At 41.9% G+C, this 19,897-nt stretch overlaps 1 long non-coding RNA gene across 1 annotated transcript; it reads right to left on the bottom strand.

Annotated features, from left to right (window-relative positions):
• Positions 1-14,617: 14,617 nt before the first annotated feature.
• Positions 14,618-16,485, bottom strand: LOC125022578. The gene is made up of 3 exons (XR_007114461.1): positions 16,323-16,485; positions 15,199-15,485; positions 14,618-15,089 (listed from the first exon to the last, which is right to left on the bottom strand). It is a non-coding gene; the product is annotated as an uncharacterized LOC125022578 (long non-coding RNA).
• Positions 16,486-19,897: the final 3,412 nt, after the last annotated feature.

Here is a 19,897-nt window from a genome sequence, read left to right on the forward strand (position 1 = left end):
AATCTGAGGTGTTTCACAAAGTTTGTTGTCTTGCCACAACTCAATACTTAAGTTACTTTCCACTGTGTTGCTACATTACCTCAAATGGCTGAAGTGTTGAAAGTGTCGATATTTTGGTTTGAGAATCGATTTTAGTCCATTTTAGCATAAAGTCCTGATATTGGAAGTATCGATATTTCAGTATCGATCCGCACATCAGTAGTATGTTGTAGAGGATGCTTTTATATATATATATATATATATATATATATATATATACATATATATGTATATGTATATATGTATATATATATATACAAAACATGTATAATATTTTAAAACACATTTTAGATTTGTTAAAAATTAACTAAAGTAAATATAACCAATACAATAACTTGTAATCTAACTCAGTTACTTTTAAAATCCAGTAATCAGTAAAGTAATTAAAAAATAGTTTTAAACAGAGTAGTGAGTAATTTGATGAGTTTTTCAAGAAAACTGTGGCAACACTGATTTATGTGTTCGTTATATGTATGTTGGACCCCGGGAAGAATAAGTCAATGCTGTTTATGGTGCTAATAGGGATCCAAGAAAGAAAGAAAAAAAGACGCAGCTGTTTAGTAATCCAAGGAGACTGCAGTCTCATTAAGCAGTACAGTACAGAAGACCTTGAAAGCACAAAATGATTTCAACCATGAGATGAATGTACGAACCACGCGTCGCTCCAGGTTGACTGTGGCTTCTGACGTCTGGCCTCGCTGCCTGGCTGTCTGCTCTCTGGCCGTCCCTGACGGTGCGGGCGCGAGCGCCCACTCCCTCCACGTCCTTGCGCCTGCCAGGGCACGACACGCGCTCATCGATATGTGGAAAGATACACTCTCTAACGACGGGGGGATAAAATTGGACTGATTTAATCACGGCGTTCGATACTCACCTCACCTTCTGCCAAATGACAATGTGATTGAGGACATTAAATAGCAATAAGAGAGCGCCACTATGCAAAGATGAACTCCCGGGCTGCTGTTTTCATATCGCCATCTTCATCTCCGAGGAGTTGTGGAGATGATGAAAAAAATGCTTTTCTCCTTTGTTGTTGATCTGGAGAGGGAAACTATCTCCATAGTGTACGTACAAAGAGAAGAGAATAATGATCTATGTTTTTTTTTTTTTTTTTTGCAGTTTGGTTCCTTTAAGCATCCCGTCGTCACAATTATTGCTTTGGGTTGTTTTTCCAGACGTAACAAATTCAATTGTCCTTCAGGAAAACAAACTTTAATTAGATTGTCATTGCAATTAATGACAATGTTTACCATCACAGCTTATAGAGAAAGTTCTCTCAAGGTTGTTGGTGTTTATTACTGACGATAGAACAGTTTCTGAAAAAGTCCTACTTTAAAAAACAAAACAAATATATATATACCGTCCTTCCTCCTCCTGGGTTTTTATCTACCTTGAGGTTCTGAACATATTCTATTCGCTCAACAACATTGATCCCCCCCCCCCTTTCCTATTTCACAACAACTTCCTCTCACGCAGGATGTTGTTTTCTGGGCGGCGGCTATTATAGGTTGTTTGGTGGCGACCCTTGGGGTTGTGTGGTCTCTCATACTCCCAGCTCTTATCCAAAGTGATTCCGACAGGCACATTAAAATGCAAATTCTTGTCTGTGCACTCCCTGCCATTTTGTCACTTCCTTTCTCCTTGTGTGGCATGTTGAGGGGAAAGGAATTAGAGCGCTGGCCCTGGGGTTGAATATTCAAATGGCCACCTGATTTCCCAACAGGGCAGGTTTCCATTTACATAGTTCCCTTTCCCCATTTACTGCCCATCAGCGCTCACTGACTCAGCCACAACTATCCGCCGGACTATTTACAGAACTTTCAGCTCTCACATGCGTACAGTGGAGCACCGATTCCATCAACCGCATCATTCTTTCCCGACCCATTCACGAACTTCCGACAGCTAAAAGCGTATTAAGAAGTTGTTGTTCGGCTAGCGCCGTGGAAAATGGCTCCTCATTACCACTCTGGTTCCAAACGTTTGTCGGTAGAGGTCAATGCTTTCATGTAGCGCTGGAGGGGTTACTGTGTTACTTATGACTGGCTAATTAGACATAATCAGTATATAAGGCTAAATACGAGCACAATAGGATAATAAGTAATCACGCTCATAATGAACCGGAGCTGACTGTTGGCTGTTTGCTGACTGGGAGAAAGATCCCTATCAGCTAAGTGCGGAGAACTTTTCTCTCCCTGAAAGTACACAACGGAACACTTAATATCACACCAGGCTGTGTTGTTATCTGATTTTTATTTGGTGCAATAAGCGCCGTGGAACAACAACAAGTAATAACACTTAGGCAAAAGCGCTCCATCATAACTGCAGCATGTCTGAGAAACATATATTGTAAACACAATCGTTCATACTATACTCATTCTCGGGCAATTTTCAAAACTGTTGCAAACCCTGCCATAATCATACTACACACCCATTAGGCGTAACATTATGACCACCTTCCTGATATTGTGTAGGTCTCCCTTGTGCCTCCAAGACAGTTCCATGGACATGGGTCTTCTGAAGGCGTCCGGTTGTGTCTGCTAACAGGATGTTGCCTCCCACAGATACTTGATCAGTTTGGGATCTAGTGAATTTGGAGGCCAGGTCAACACCTTGTGCCATTTTTCATGTTTTTTGAGTTGTTCCTGTGTGTGCTGCATCCTGCTGGGGGATGTCTGCTGCCATCGAGGGGTCTCATTGCTGAGGGGTGGGGACGCCTTGTCTGGTGTAGGTGGTGATCGAAGTAACATCCACACGGTCCAAAAGTTACCCAGCAGAACACTGTACTGTCACAAGATGGTCATTGTTGTTTACTTCACCTGTCAAATTGGTGCGGGCGATCGGTGTAAATGACCACAAACGCCGTTTTTTTTTTTTTTTTTTTTTTTTTTTTTTCAGTCAATGCAGGCGATTGTGTGTTGGGCTTTGAGCGCTGCGAAATGCGGTTGTCCAACAGATCAATAGTGTACCTGAAAGCCTCCTGTGTAAACACAGATGGGCCCCCGGAGCTGCTCTGCTAACATGCTCTCGTTCTGCTTTCGGTGTAGACACAGTGTTAGACGGCATGACACCTCTGTTATGTTCTCCGGCCTTACCACGCACCGTCTTGTAAGTATCATTTTGAAATGCTGAAATCAAATCAATGAGGGGCGAATGCTCAAGTGTAAGTGAAGACGGGGTTAATATAGAATTAAATTTCCCAGTGTTCGTTTAACTGCGTCGCGGTGCTGCCACCACAGAAGATGTAGTGGAAAGTAAAAGCCTTCTACTGGAGCTAGCGGTGACATACGGGGATGAGAAGTGTACAAAAATAATGTCTCCACGGTAAGCCCGTCTTCATTATACCTGTCTCTGTCAATGACTGCCCTCTTCTCCTATGTGCATGAGCTGAATGGCTAATTACCTGGATAAGGTGCATGGGGAGCAGTCGACCACGGCAGCCACCTGTCGGCTGGAGTGCCTCCAAATGACAAACGCCCGCGGGGCTCTGCTGCCCAGGTTGAGTCTGTGTTTTCCACTCTGTCGCCTTGCACTGCACCTCAGCATGGCAGCATCAACCTGGGGAGCAACTGTTGTCTTTACTAATTTACCCAAAATAGCTGCCCGCCTCAGGCTCCTCCATGCTGCCAGTGCTGGTGAAGAGCATCTGTTTTGAACTGCAGGGGCAAGCGTAATCACACTGCACGAGGGCTCCGGGCGCTAGCCGGGCTTTCGGCTAATAATAATGCACGTCTGGCTGTTCCTGACACATAGCGACTCGTCCCTCGCAGTCAATCGAAGAGAGCTGGAAGGACAAAATGTGTTTTTACTACTACCCGTAACCTTTGCCCTCTCATTTTCTACGTCTAAACCGATATTTATGGCCGTTTATAACTAATAATGTGATCCTTTGGTAAAGATTTTGCAGGTCAAAAAGAGGTTATTTTGTGTTCATAAGCTCGGACCATATTTGTGAAAGTTTTTTGTTTGTTTGTTTGTTTTTATATGCCGGTATGTTTCCGCGAAGCAGGGGAAACTCTATAAAGGTTGAGAAGAGCATTTCAGTCATTGAGCGGGGTGCAAATAAAAAACTTCTGCGTTGGTGCGTATGCTGGCAGACAAAATCAATATTCCCTGTTTTTTTGTGTGAGTTGTTGCCTATTGCTATAGCCAGTCAAAATAATTAACTTCCCTGGTCCTCTCACATCTAAAAGCACAAATATAGAGTTGTCCAAGGATAACTTTCTGAAACCTTTACAGGTCTAGCGCAAAAGGCCGCTACGGGCTTAGTGCTGGATGTTTTCAGAATATTTGATCAAGTGTCACGGCTACAGTCAAGCTCCCAGATATTTTGTCCTCCACTTGAATAACCCGATAGATAAACACATGGCATTGTACCGAGAAAAAAAAAAAAAAAGGTAATTTGAGTAGGATATTGCACAGAAAATGTGTTTTGGTCAGCCAAAGGAAGAAGTGGGGTTTAAATCCATCTCTTGAGGGCACTGTGATGTTACCAAAGTATAGCTTTATTGTTTTGTAATAAAACCTAATTGTATAATGTGAGGTAGCTCTCAGATGAAACGTAACTGTGCTGAAACAAAATTACCCCACCATTATGTCCAAAGAGTGCACGGATCATTTCAGCCTGAATGGGGCGAGGGAAAACATCAGCACTTCAGAGAGATGCTTTGGGAAGCCTTCACGAGTGTTAAAGTGTAAACATGTGCACACATGTTTAGCGTGACTCTGACGGCTCGAGCCTAATTGGGTAACGCGCGCGCACTGACATCCAGATACAGTTCATCACATGTCCAGCTGAAAGACCATTGCGGAGTGCCAGTGGAGGGATTTTGGAAGCGGGCTGATGGCAGAGGGAGGGCTGTTTAATGTGGCATCTGTCGCGTAAAAAGTGTGTTCCAGCTGAAACAGAGGGCTCCGGGGCCACTGGGACTTTGTGTAAAATATACTGTGGAGGTCACTTTCCACTGCTCCACTGAACCAGGCCGTGATCCAGACTGCCGCAAGGGCTGGCTCCCAGTGATGTGCCTGGAACTAGCGACGCACCACGAGCATAAGAGAAAGACATAGAGTATGCTTGAGAGTTGCTTAGAAAGACATGGAACCATACCGAGATGTAAGATGCGGTGTTTAAATCTCATATAGGGGGCGTGCATGTTTTACGTTGTTGTCAGATGAATCGCAGCAGTGACCGTGCTCTTTTCATTTAAATATGTCAGATAAACGATGGTGTACAGTGGTGTCGCAATGAGACGCCCCTAAATGACCATGTTGTGGAAACGATAGGTGAGAAACCCTGTGGGTCTGAGGCTCTGTGAGGTGTGAATGCTAAGATTAGGTCACGACCAGTGGTGGTGTCTTGTATGTTGCATGTTGAAATATGACAAAGCAGTTCCCCAAACGTTTACGGTTGAGGAAAAAACCTCTGCGACTTTGGTTCCTATGCCAAATTCACCACGCTCTCTCAAATAGAGAGCGGTGACACCAAGAACAGCTAGCTCCAACCACACGGCAGAAATATTTTTATGTTCAGTTTGATTCACTCTGAAACATTTGTGGTGGGAAATATACCGGAGGGTTATTTAGCCAACCAGAGTCTGGAACATCCATTAGCAACCAACTATCAACTACAAAGCGATGGACAATGAGCAATTTGCTTTATGTGTATATGTGAAACAATGGTGGCACTGTGAACTGTTGCTTATTTCTTAAATATTAAATACTCTGATGTAAGGGTGAATATGTTGGGGAATAATGGGTCTCATGCAGACCTGTACTCAGTTTATACCAGATTTAAACTTTTCCTTTAGCTTTTATTATCATGGGGTTGTTAAATCTTTCTGAAGATGCAACCTAATGAAAGCAGCTTCGTAAAAACGTAATAAAAAGGACAACAATGTGTCTTCTAGAAACAGTCTACTATCATTCATCCACATGGTGTTTGTTTTCATACATAGTTTTTAACATGGAGTTACATAGAGTTTTTTATTGACTGTCAAATGATTTGATGATCATCATCACAAAGGTACTCAACAGGTCAGAACCACATCTCCTCAAAGAATGATTGCCCACAAATAATTTCCTTCATATCGTGACAAATGCACGTCTTGCAGCATTTCATTCTTCACCAGTCATTGCATCACTGCAACACTGTTTTACCGCCTCTGTGTTGTAGCAGAATATTTCCTGATCTCTAGTTGTCAATAAGCACCCCACCCACTCACCCCCATGCCCATGCCTCTGGTTGAGACCAAAATTTGTGAAAAGCTTGAAGTGTGTCAGCTAATGGGATATCTAATTTTCCATTGTTAATTCATCAGTTACTGAATGCAAAATAATTGTAACAACCATTTTCCTGCTCTGGTCATTGAATTGGTCTGTCGAGTAATCAAGCACTGCCTTAATACGAATGTCTTTGCCTGAAAATGAAGCATGCACATTGGATCGGTGTAAAATGAGCTGAAAAGATATCACTGAATCTCTTTTTTGGTTTACATCAGAGATCATATACATTAAACATATATATAAATATGCTGCACTCCAAAGGCAGCATCCAAAGTCTCCATCCATCACCTATTTATGAGAACTTATAGTTTTGTTTTTATCTGGAACATCAGAAACCTTTCTCAGGCTTCCTGATTGGAAGAGACTATGGATTCATAGAACCTGGTCATATACCATGACCTGGATGACTGAGAACCTTCAAAGACTCATAGAACCTTAGTTATATTTCGTAACTAATATTTTTTTGAGCATATTGATATTGATTGACTTGATACAGTGTACTGTGAAATACAAAGAGATTTATCTGCTGCTCACTAACGTAATCAGCATGGACTTTTGGCAAATAGCTTTGAAAATCTGTTTTATAGAGTAACATGAATTGTATTTACATCTTTAATCTATCTTTTTGCCATTTTATTGGGTCAACAGCGATGCTTCTGCTGGGTTTGGCGTATGTGACTCTGGTGCAAAGCTTCAGTGGCTAATTCTGGCTGTAGGTGTGTGTTCATATGTTTTGTGTACGTTGGTGCGTAGCTCCGTCCACCTTACACAGAGTTGACACAGAGAGTTGACATAGAGTTGACACTATAATGGTTAGTTTTCCAGAAACTTGCTTACTTTTATGTTGAGCATCTGAAACAGTTCCCAAATTGTTGTCAACAATAAAAAAAGACAGATAGAGAAATTGGAAGGATGAAAAACTCGTCTTGCAATTTCTGGAAAGCTTTTAGTGTGTCATGACATTTATTTTAATGGTCTATGATTGTCCCACTTATTTGGTGATCCCTATTTTTAGACTCACAGTTACATAATGCCATCCTATTGCCATACCACAAGGCAGTATGCTTGGTTGTAGTTAAAACTATTCCCTGGTGAGGTCATTTGTTCCAAAAGAAAGAGTTCGCAAACTCCTTTTACCTTTTTCATAAGAGCACAGTGCATATGATACCGGGTATTTCTTGTGTTTTACACCAAAGATAATATAAAAAAGCCACCTTTACTTTAGTTTTTCTGCTTTAACAGAAAGACAGAAAAAAAACATCTTTACTGAGCAAATGGCTTGATTTTATATACATATTTAAAGTATATGGACACCTCAATTAAGAGCATCACAGGCCAACAAATGTAGCTTTTAGTGTCTTTTACTGTGAGCCTCTGAAGTTGAATTTAAGCTTTAAGCTCAGCTGAAATTCATCTTGAATTCAGACAGCGTTGGACACGCTTTCCTCTGAGGAGACGCTCTGATCATACTTGGCAATTTCAGCCGGAACAGCCGGCCTTTATATCAAAAAAACAAGTGATCTTGAAAGAGGGGAGTGTGCGCAATCACCATGTTGGTGCAGTCTAAATAGATTTTTGATTTACACAACATTTATAAGACGTGGTTTTCTTCTGATGCATCTTGTAGTCTTTCAGAGGCACTAAATTCTGCTGCCAGGAGAAAGTTGATGAAGTTGTTGACTCATTCCAAGGTGCACTGACTGAATACCTAAAGAACCTGTATCTGATGTTTTGAATGAGGTTTGTTTATATAATGTCACTCAATTTACTCATTATATTCAAGGTCTGTGTTAACATTTGACTCAGCTAAGTACTGTAAAAGCAAGTGTTGTGTAGTCAGAAACTACTAAGAAAATATACCATTTCACTGTTTTCTTTCTGTACTTCTGCACATTACACTTTAATGTAGGTATGTCTAAACTCAAATAATTTAAAAAGTTTTGAAGTGTAGTCCCCATTTATTCATGAAGCTTCAGCTGCAAAGTGTTATCTGTACAGCACACAGAGCACAGTGACTAAAAGCCATTGGTTTTTCATTGCTGCCAGTCACTTTTCTTAAGGGTTGGCTCTCAGAAAAAGCATCAATCCGCTGCCATCAGCGACAGCCATCTATTTCCAAGAACAAACACAGGCTGCAGACACAAAAAGAAGAGAGGTTTTTCTTTTCCGACAGTATAAAATGTCCACAGTGGATTGCCACAGACCAGATTGTTCTTTGTTACCTTATAGTTGTTTTTTGTCTCCTTCAGAAGAAGATTGAGTGAAAGCACTTCTTGTCTTCCAGAATTAGCCTCAGAAGCCCCGTTATACTGCCTGTACTAATGGTGGTGAATTATGCTGACAAAGTTATAACTGTAACAGCCCAAAGACAGGACTTCCAACAAACTTTCATGAAAACAAGTGAGAGAATATAGAATTCTCTTGCCACATCCCTTGGGTGAAGAACAAAGTCGGGTGTTAAAGTTGGTCTTGGCTTTGAAAATGCAGCGAAAGCAGCCCGGCTAATCCTGTGGAGAGCCATTGTGACGCTAATGATACACCAGGTGTATTTCTTCCATCTGGTCCTACTGACCCTGACTCACTCTGATCAGGCTTTAAGGAAGCTGAGGATTACATCAGCTTTGTTTGTTTGCTGGAAGGGGAGATTGGAAGACACTGAGACCTTGTTCTTGAGAAGCAGACAAGGGCATCCTTCACCGCTATCTGCCCAACAGAAAACCATCTACTCCCCACTCCCTGCACAATATAGATTTTTCATCACCTGTCCACTTTCTTGGCGTATACATCCTAAAGCAACACATTACATTAAGGTTCGCATTATTCAAGAGAGTTTGACACAAGGGTCCGTGCATGCTGTGTTCTTTCCTTCTTTCGTGAAGCAGCATCACTTTTCATTTTTAGGGAGATGTATTTTCTCAACACTTATCACTCAAGTTTTACAAAACCATATCTGTCCAGCACCTGTAAAGCTGCCGAAAGAAGATTATTAATCCTTCTCAGATCCATTTGCTTATCCAAAGATCGGTCCGGGTAAGAATGGTATTCCATACATCCGTCCCCCCAGCAATGTTTTTCTGTTCCCCATGAGAAAATCCTCATGATTACCGATGCCAGATCAAGGGCAGCTCTCAGTTGTCCAGTAAAAACCAAGCAGCAACCTCCAGGCTGATCAGTGAAGCTCGCGCGGAAGTGCAAAAAACCTGCAGCTGGATCCAAAACAGGATAACTGGATAAGGGCATTCCCACTTAGCTTGAGATTACAGGTAGCAGAGAGTTGAGTGGGTGGGTCTCAACGTCCGACACGGCCCCCATGTCGTGAGTATCTGAGTGCGGGCGGAGTAAAGCTCCTCCAACATGGGGACAACAGGGTTCCACCCACTTCGGGCTTTCGAGATTCAGAATCCAATAGGTGATGTCACGATGGGTTTGTCCATAGTATATACAGGCAATGGTAAAAAACTTGAAAGGGCGACGGATGACCGAGAGACATCCTGCAAGATGCTATAATTACCTTGACTCATCTCATGCCAGGGATGAGCGCTACCACCCAGATCTCGCCCATTTTCATCCATGACTTCATTGTTTTAATCACTTCCCAATGTTCAGGGTGATGAGTCAGGGTTGGAATGTAGACCGACTGGTAAATCGAAGGCCTTGCCGCACGACTCGGCTCCCTGTTCACTACAACAATCCAGTGAAACGCCTGCATTACTACATACACCGCACCCGTCCTCCCGCCAGCTTCCCACTCCTTTCTGCCTTCAACTCACCTCCGTCTCGTTAATTATTAAATGTAGCTTAGCGTAGCTTAAAGACTGAAGGTCTAACTCTGAGCAACAAAGAAAACGGCATATTTCTCAAAATGCAAACACACTCCTTTGCAAAGAAAACAGCACAGTGATATGTCCAGATTGCAGATCAAGGCATAAGCTCCCACACTGTTTTCAATGGATTATGTTCACTTGTGTTTCTCAGACCAACTTCTTGCCAGGGATGCAAACTCAGCCCTCGATGAAATTGTGCGTGCTTTTTTGTGTTCACACACACTCAAGGAATTATTCAAATCTTATATCATGGCAGCAGGATTGAAGGGAAAATTACTTTCACGTAGAGAGGTAATTGGGCAAAGAATTTAGGATTGATAAAGTAAGTATAAAATCAAAACGAGTGCACTCGGAATCACATTCAGTTCTTTCCCCTATGTGCTTTACCTAAGCTGGCTCCTACCTGACTTTATCCATAGTTTTTGCAAATGTTGCTGCAAATTGTTTGTGTTGTCAGTACCCAGTAGGCACTAACATGCAGAAACTAAAGCCCCGAATGTTCATTTGCCACAAGGTGAGTGACTTCTATCCACAATCTCTCTAAGTGCGTATCATAGGCATGTCTGAAATGCATCAGAGCCCCCTCCCCATCCATCTGAGTTTTAAGATGTCTCCATGGAGATGATTGACGACAGTAAAAGGCGGCTCTGGAGAGAGGCCCCGGGTGAACAGATGAGATCACAAATCTCATCTCTTTCTCCGTCTCATTCTCTTTCCCAGTCTTCGGTCTCTTTCTGCAGCGTACACAAACACGGGTGCGGCACACACAAACACATGCACGCGAACAGCGCATGGCCAAACATTGCTGTCCCACCTCTCTCGCCTTTTATCTTCACAGCGCCAGTAAAAGGGACGAGGGGAAAAAAGTTCAAGGTAGAAGAAAAGAAAGTCTGCGGGATTTGTCTGATGATATGAATTGTTACCGTGTAGGATGAGTTAGGAGGCTGGACGATGGCGTAAGCCTTTGCTCTTGCAGTGTTGAAATGCACATAAAAAGATAATATATATCCTATAATTTGCATTTTTTCCTGAGAGCAGGACTGAGTAAATTACTGCTTAGTGATTTGGTATTTCAGCTGTGAAACCAGACAAAAAAAAAACAAAACAAGGAAAGAGTAAGAAGGCGAAATAAATACTACACCCGCAATTATTACTAAAATATGTCCACTTTAGATGTTAATATAAGCTGTATTGGAAGGAGAACAAGGAAACAGTCCAAGTAAGGATGGTTCAGTCATGTGAATTTGGAGAGACATATGCATCAAGAGACAGAGGAACTGCCACAGGCTCAATTCAAGGCCTTTTTCATCATCAGCTTGAAGGAATTTCAGCTTTTTTTGAAACATTTCTGCATCTTGGCAACCCAACCATGGCCAGCAGCTACGAAGAACCTTGATTCTGCTATCATGTCCCTCCGTCGTGTCATTTCATTAGTGTAATGACCCATCGATTTAGCATTTATGCAACAAATTTTATTGAGGATGGCCATGGGCCAAGTCAATCACAGGCTGGACCGGCTGTGCATCTTGGCAAAAGAAGGTGATTAAACTGACTTGGAAGAGCTAGGAGTGTTTCTCTTTCCCCAACCTGGCAAACAGGGAGTAGCCCCTCTAGCAGCACAGACAGACTGGGTTTCCTCCATTCTTATCGAGCCTCTCCTATGGGGAGAAGTGAGAAGGCAGATTGGTGTGGTTTGCCCAGGTTTGGGGGCATTTAACCCTATGAAATATGTAGCAGGGAGATGTGCATGGCTCAGAGCAGGAGCAACAGATGGAGTCGATGTGTTCACAATGAATCATTATCGAGCAGGAACAGATTGAAATTCTGATCAACCTCAATGTGGGTTTTCTCTCAGTGAAGTAGATTTGGGTCTCCTTCAGCACACGTTTCTCCCCTGAGGGTCAAATGCAATAATATGCCCAGTAACATTTTACCAATGCTGTATTTGCATTTAACAAATTGGCAAGCCTAACTGATTTGCAAATGACTTGTCACTCTTGCTGTGTTTGCCCTTCAAATACTCACTGCAGAGTGTTTGTCTTGCTTTTCAAAGATAATGAGGTTGGACTATATGGTTTTGGATAAAATAACATTAATGTGTCTCAGTTATACCTCATAAGTTTGATATGACTGAAAGGGGACGGCTATCAGTTTCACCTTTGTGTTTGTTTGTTCAGTGGCCTAGAAGTTAGAATTACAGCTTTCTATGTCCTTGGGTCAAGTTTCTTGAGCAGGCAGTTAAACCCCCACGAACCTGCTCCATGGGAGACTCGCATGGCTGCAAGTGTTAAACACAGAGATCATTTTCCTCTTATGTGTGTACATACACCAGTCTGGCATAACATTATGACTACCTTCCTAATATTGAGGGGAGGGGGCCTCTGTGGATCAGACTTTTCCAGTGTATGCAATAGATACTTGATCAGTTTGGGAATGTGGAGGGCAGGTCAACCCTGCTGTTTATGGCTGGTGGTACATGTCTAAGTAGCATGCACATCAGTGCCGGATCCCAGCAGAACATTGAATTGTCACAAGATGGTCAATGGCATTCATTTCTCTTAGAATTACATGGGTTTTACGGGCTTTGGAGCTTCCCTTTCTGTTTCAATCCAACATGCGCGGGAAAACTAGCGAGTGATGGTCAATTAATTCCTCCAAGCTGAAGGCCGTGTGCCATTTTGATGTTTTGCGTATTGCTCTGAGTTTTTTGAAGGCATCTTCGGTAGTAGTGTAATGAGCAATCTACAGATGCCACTTATTTCTGCTGCTGAGTAATTAGTGAAATGATGTCCTCTTTTAGTAGATGAGTATATTATTAAAGTGCATTTTTAATGAACCCACAAGCAGAAGTCATTTTATGAATGGATTCATTGCGAGTATTATTCAAAAGCCAGACTAAAACATAATCCATTCCAAACCTTTACACTCTGAGGAACATTTGACCTTTCCATCGACATGTTGTCTGTCACTACATCAGATAACAATGGCAGGTAACCACGGACATGCCTGTTTTAGCGAGTCTGCAACAACAGGGCTCCTCAAAGATTGCCATTTGTCCCCATTCATCTCACACACTGCTCCCACTTTAACATATTGGCATTTCTGAGGTGCTTGGCGGTAATTGTCAGCCACATGGCGGCTCCTCGTTTGTTTCACTGACATTTTGCCTTTGGTTGATTGTGTATTTAACAGGGAAAGGAAAGCAAAATTAATTGGAGAGAAGCCCTAATCTGTCTGCTTGAAATGTCACCCCTGTATTGTGATGCCTACGCTGACACAGTGGCACACAAGAGACGGCAACAGAGGAGGGGAGCGAATTAGAGAAATGTAGTGGGGAGAGGACAGACAAAAGGGAGTAACACAAAATTACAGAAACAAAGGAGGTAGATGGAGGAGATATGCACTGTTCTCAGAAAAAGATCAGTGCTCAAAGTTTCGATTGCAAATTGCTCAGTTGCTCCAGACTTAGGAGAGGAACAGGGGATTTCTAGCTCTTCTCTAGTTGGTCTGTAACACCGTTTGTCTCGAGCAGTGTTCAAGTTTGCATGTGAGACACAACTTGGAAAGCACGCGCTGATCCTCGTGCGATTATCCGGGGTGCTGGAGTTCCTCGTCGGGCTCTGTCCTCCAAGTCATTTTGTGAAATGTCACTGCCACAGGCGTGAGCCCCTGAAGAGCACACTGAGACAGGCAAAGAAACCTTCCCGCTAAGGTCAGTGACACAATGACTTGTTTTGCACATTTCCACACTCGCTTTTCTGCCAACTTATTTATTCCAGTAGTGTAACATTCCACTAGGGATGGGCATCGATAAGATTTTATTGATACCGATGCCATTATTAATTCTGCTTATTGATCCAGTTCTTTATCGATTCACTTATCAGTTCCTCCTGTGAATTTGTGTTTTTAGAAAAAGTTGGCGTTCGTTCATATAAACAACAGCAATTTTACTGAGTTTCTAAACAAGAGGAATTATGGTGTTGCAGAAGTTGCGCTGTCTCAGTCCCTTCTGGAGAAGTGAAGCTACCGTTTCAGTCCCTCTGCCATCGCGTCTTCCTTGTAGTCACGTGAGCGAATGACAGCCATTCAACCATTTGAACCTCAGCAAACCAGCAAACTATAACACACTTGCATGCAGTGGCGATCCTAGGTTCGGGGGCGGCAGGGGGTGACCTAGGGCCTAGCATAGACCTAATACTTGTCAATACTTGTGTTGTAGGGCCATCATAGATAGTCTTGTTCTGTGCATTTAACCAAAGCATGCTCAAATGTAACCTATTATTTCTACTTGGTCTATGAATGAAAACTTGTCCCTTACCTACTTATTCTGCATTTTCATATTTAAATTTCTCTTTCTAGAGATTACTATTTCACTTAGCTATTTCAGTCACACAACTTACCTTGATGGAATCACTTTTAGATTTTAGAGGTTTGGACTTTGCATGTATTATCAGTGGTGGTGAATGGAATACACATTTGACCTTGTTACAAGCTTTATTTCAGGTTTTTCCCATTGTCTTCTTTGGATCCCATCATATTTATTCTTCCACACGCAGTTTTTTTTTCTTTTCTCCTTTTTAATAATGTGATATTACCGTATTACAATTATAACTTAGGTCTTACAAAAAATATAAAAAGGCTTCAAAATTAAACCTCTTAATATGCAGGTTAAAGTCACCTTCATTTTTACGTCCCTTTGTCCATATGTGCAATTGATTCTTTATAAATAATCACTTTCCAGTTGGTTTTATCTACACGTCTTCTCAGAAACATCTTAATTATCTTTAAGAACTTGTGGAATGATGATTAAAGAGAACTGATGGAAGTAAGTGTTTTTCATCCTTGATTTGAAGAGAACTATACAGCTTGACTTTCCTGCAGGAAGCTGGCTGGTACTTTATATTGACATAGAGCAGAATAGTTGGTCATGGCATCCATGGCTCAGTTCTGTGGTGCAGAAGAAAGGAACGAAATCAAAATCTAAATGCAGTTTACCGGAAAACTAATTCTTCACATCCACACGTAACAAACATTAAAAATTCTTGCCAGGACTTACAGAACAACTGGCCGAAACACATTCCACAGAAGGCGACGACGCTGGAGATCTGCAGTGCCCGGCCGCACTCCGGACTCATCAGGCAGTCTCTGGTCTTCAGGCAGCACGTGGGGCAGCTGCTCTTAGAGCTGTCGCTCCCTTTGTCGTCCGAGTGTCTCCGGGGCTGAGTTTGCCTCGTATCCGGGTGCTTTTCGTTCCACTCCTCGCTCTCACCTTTTCCCATGACTCTTTCTTGCTTGCTTTGGCAAAAGTTGGACACAACTGGATGGAAGATGGACAGTTCAGATCTGTGAAGAAAGCGGCCAAAATGTAACTCTGCATGTGTGCATGTAACGAAAGTCAATGTTCGCTGTCATGAGGCCGCAGTTTGTTTGTGTTTGACGTGAAGGCTGTGATTCAGCATTTGTTCCAAGGGTGTTATGAGGGGGTGTGTCTTTTTATCATAGTTTCTTTTAGTAATGTTGGTACAGGTAACACTCATGCGTCACACTTCCTTAAAACATGGATGACGTTATATAATCTCAGGAAAAAATATTTTTACCAACCAGGCCACTGAACCCGAGTGGTTGAAGCCTCTTTTGCGGATAAATCTATACATGTATTAGTCTTTCCAAACGAAAAAACTGTTCGGTTTCATTAAAGGCGCATCATCTTCCGTAAGTGTGAATCATTAACGCTGCCGTCTAAACTTAAGGCCCTTTATGAACACTTTATTGAGTGAAGTCACATTGATTTGACAGATTAACGATCCCTCTACGCTGATGACGATCATTTCTCCTTCCAGGAGTTGAGGCCCGCTGTTTTAACTGTCGGATACAATTGCACCCCACAGACGTTATCAGATATTAAGTGATAACCCTGATGCTGAAATAACAACTTATCTGTGCCATCCGGTGGCTTCCCATTTATTAACACTGACAGTAAATTAGATTGCTGGCATCTGGAGGGTATACTGGCATTTTGAATGCACCTTTTCCATCTCCTTCTGCTTTCAAAACTCCATTGGTTTTCAATCATAAGTAATGAAATTCCATCACCCTCCTCGGCCGTGAAAGCGACTTGGAAAGGAAGTGAGAGAAGGCCATTAAGAGAAAGAGAAGAGAAAAAAAGAGTAATGGTCTTACCCTTTACTTTCTGAGTCGCCTCTCTGTCAGTTTGAATCTCCTCTCTTTGTGAAGCAGACTTTCCTCAGAGGAGTGCAGTCAACGGACACCTTCAGCCTTACAGACACTCACACACTGTTGTGGACAACAGAGCGTCTGTGTAAATGTCTGATTCGGCTCACATGAACAGAGCGGGTGTGTCTTCAGGTTTGACTGGTTTGACTGAAGTAGGCTGCCAAGTCACAATAAACAGGCTATTTAGAAGCTTAAAGGTGCAACATGTAAAATGACCTGCCCAGAAACTGCTGCACCGTTTTCCAGAAGGGGTTGCTCTTGAGTCCATTAAATAACTCAAAGCGGCTACATCGTGATATGCTATGATATACTGACTCAAGTGATACTTAAAACAATTTACAAACAATGTATTAAATCATTATTTTATGAAGTTAGCAAGTACTAACTTATGGCAGGGAGGCAAGAACATCTAAAGCAGTCCTTCTGAACTTCATTTTTTGTATCTTTGCACGACTTACACACCGACATCAGTGCAACCAATCTGTTGGAAAAGATGTGCAATCTGCAGGCCTCTGTGTAGCCTGACCCTGGTGGCAGTGTCCATGGCATAGCTAATAACATAGCCAGCTGTTTTTTATTTGCTCTTCAAGTGCTGTTCACTGTTTATTCACTATATTACTTGACTACTAAGAGACTAAAATCAAAGTATATTTCTGACTACAACCTTGACTCGCTGTTCACTTTTGAGGAGCAGAGTGGCATTACAAGACAAGCCAGGTTATGGCCAGCTGGCTAGCATGCTAACATCTGTAGCTGTGTATACTACAGAACACATAGACATTTTGACACAACGTCAAAACCATTATTCCTTCACATACTGCTGATAATTCTGGACGATGTTTGAAAGCGTTAAACTAAAACCTCAAACTCCAAATATATCGGCCCTTTAAGGCATCTTAAAGCTGCCACTGATAATGAAAGTGGAAAGGAAATATAATTCTGTAAAGTCTGTAAAGTCTCATCTTTACCAAAATGACTGACGGTGTGTACTGTATACTGCATAACAACGACTCTTTCTGTTTGTATTTTCTGCAATTCATACATTGATACATATCGGACTATTTAAATGTGTCGCCCTTATACCGGCATTAAAGCTGCTCTTTTCTTTGGCTAGATGACAGAAGTCTGTGAAATCGGAGCATTTCATTTGCAATATTCCTTCAGTTATTCTCCTCCGCACACAGTAATGCTGTCTCTTTAACAGCTGATAACTACTCCATTCCTCCTTAGCTGTGCGACAAAATAATGCTGCTGGGGGGGTTGCTGTGGAAATGCAATCAAGTTTTAATAAGTAATTACAAAGACTAATTAATTGATTAGACAGCCCATTTCAGTACATGATGAACAATGATGAATTGAGAAGAGCAATTTAAGGACGCAATTAATGCACAAACAGTCCAAATACACTGAAAGACCTGCATTCCATTAAGAAACGGAAGTACTTACTGAACCGTTCATCATCTGTAAATGTGGCGGAGTAAAATGCACTGTAATTCATTAATTTCATCCCAAGAATATATTTCATTTAGTGAATAGAGAGGGAAATGTGAGTGTTTGTGTGTACCCATAATGTAAAACTTTCAGTTTGAAGGTGAATACTGCTTATTGTTGTTGCTTCGGTGGGTCTCCTGGAAAAGAACTTTACATGTTTTGAAAGTGTTTGTCAGAGGATTCTTGGCAAGAATGATTCTATCATTGTGCATGACCATAGACTCTATAATATGGACCCATTTCCTTGGTCAAACTGGCACTGGTCAAACTGGCGCTTTTCCCCCAGGGATATGGGCGTTGCCGTCTCGTGAGTTTGGACCCACGATGCAGTGCAAGAGTGCAGCCATGCATTATCGATGTCTCATCCTCTCTTCCACCAGAGTCACTTGCACTTTCATTTAATACTGCACTTTGCCCTATCTCCACCAGTTACAAGGAAATTTAGGATTTCAAACTGCAATTATTATAATTTTTTTTTAACTTTCAAGGTCCTACGGGACCGCTTGACAGAGCAGTTGGCATGGCAACTTGTAGTCTTCATTACATCCCATCCTGCTTCCAAAATCATCCGAAAAATGGACTTGAGTATCCATCGGTTTTATGTTAACTAAAATGACTGAAATGATCTCTGGAGAAAAAATATATATATATATTTGATGTGTATTTTAGTCTTTTAGTTTGGTCAAAGTCCCATCCACTTTCGCTGGAGGAGGTGAAACTTATGACCTATACTACAGCCAGTCACCAGGGGGCGCTCTACTTGCTTTCGCTTCACTTTTGAGGAGCTGTTCCATCTTTATACAGTTTAATATCCGAGGCTGCAGGCTGGTGACAGAAAGTCCCAGGGGAGGGGCGTGAAAATCAACAAAAGCATTTAATTGGTTGCACAATTAGTATACGCCCCAGAGTGCAGGATGAGTCATCAGTGTCAGTTCTCAGGGACTATAAATGGTCACAGTGAGTGATGCATACACAGATGTTCATGACTCAGGGCTTGCTGCTAAAACTCCACATTGAGTTATCACATTTCAAAATCCATTTGAGACTTTAATTGCTTTTCCATGATGTTAGTAATTTAGAGGAACAATGTGCACACTTGAGTTCTAAACTGCTTCTTGAAAAATGTTTCAAACACGACAAGTTTTATTAAGTTTTATTAACACCTACAGGATATGGTATGTCCACGCCACTTGATATAATCAGTGCTGTGGGTGGCAGCAGAACATAATACGGCATTTGCATTTTCACTTCCTCCATACTTTTCTTTTTTTTTTTGTCTTTTCTCTCTTCAGTTGCTCTATTACCCAAGCAGGCAATAACTTCCCGTATCTGGCAGAAACATGACAAGCAGTCCATCTCATCTGATCACAAGCCCATGCGGGCGCTACAGTCCCGCAATGCATTCTGCCAGCTGTTATTGGCCATGGGCTCAGCTATTGTTGGAGAATTGCTTGCGATTCTAAAATCTGCCATTTAAGCGGGCTGTGGGGAAGTGCACATGCAGCCAGACCTGGGAGAATATGTTGATTTGTGACGTTAAAGAAGCAGATGAAGGGAGGATATGCTACTCTTGACAGCGCGTGATTCTGCTTGATGGTGCACCTGTCACCTTGACTCTTTGTACAGTGAGCAAGATGACGGGGAACCCTGACTGGAATCAGATTTGCCGTCTTTACAGGATTGTGACTGGTTTTCATCTATACTTTTCTGTCAGCGTACCATAAATGTATGTGGGCCAGTGCTTGCTGTCATGCTTAGTTGACTAAAAGTTGCAGGGAGAGTAAAGCTGGTTTCTAGAGGATGCTCCTTTTCTACCTTCGAATATGGTTTCCATATTCTTGTGATCGTTCGTTTTTGGCCACCATAAAATGTCCTCGTTAAATGCAAATCCTTGCACAATCCTTCCACAATCCTTGCACACAGAATTCACATTTAAACTTAAAATGGCACCCTAGTTTAGATATGGTCTTCAGAATGTTACCTTTCAAAGTCTAGGACACTAAGTGGCCTTTATCTCCTGTTTTATTTAC

This window comes from Mugil cephalus, chromosome 16 (genome assembly GCF_022458985.1).
Source record: "Mugil cephalus isolate CIBA_MC_2020 chromosome 16, CIBA_Mcephalus_1.1, whole genome shotgun sequence".
Classification (NCBI taxonomy): Eukaryota; Metazoa; Chordata; class Actinopteri; order Mugiliformes; family Mugilidae; genus Mugil; species Mugil cephalus.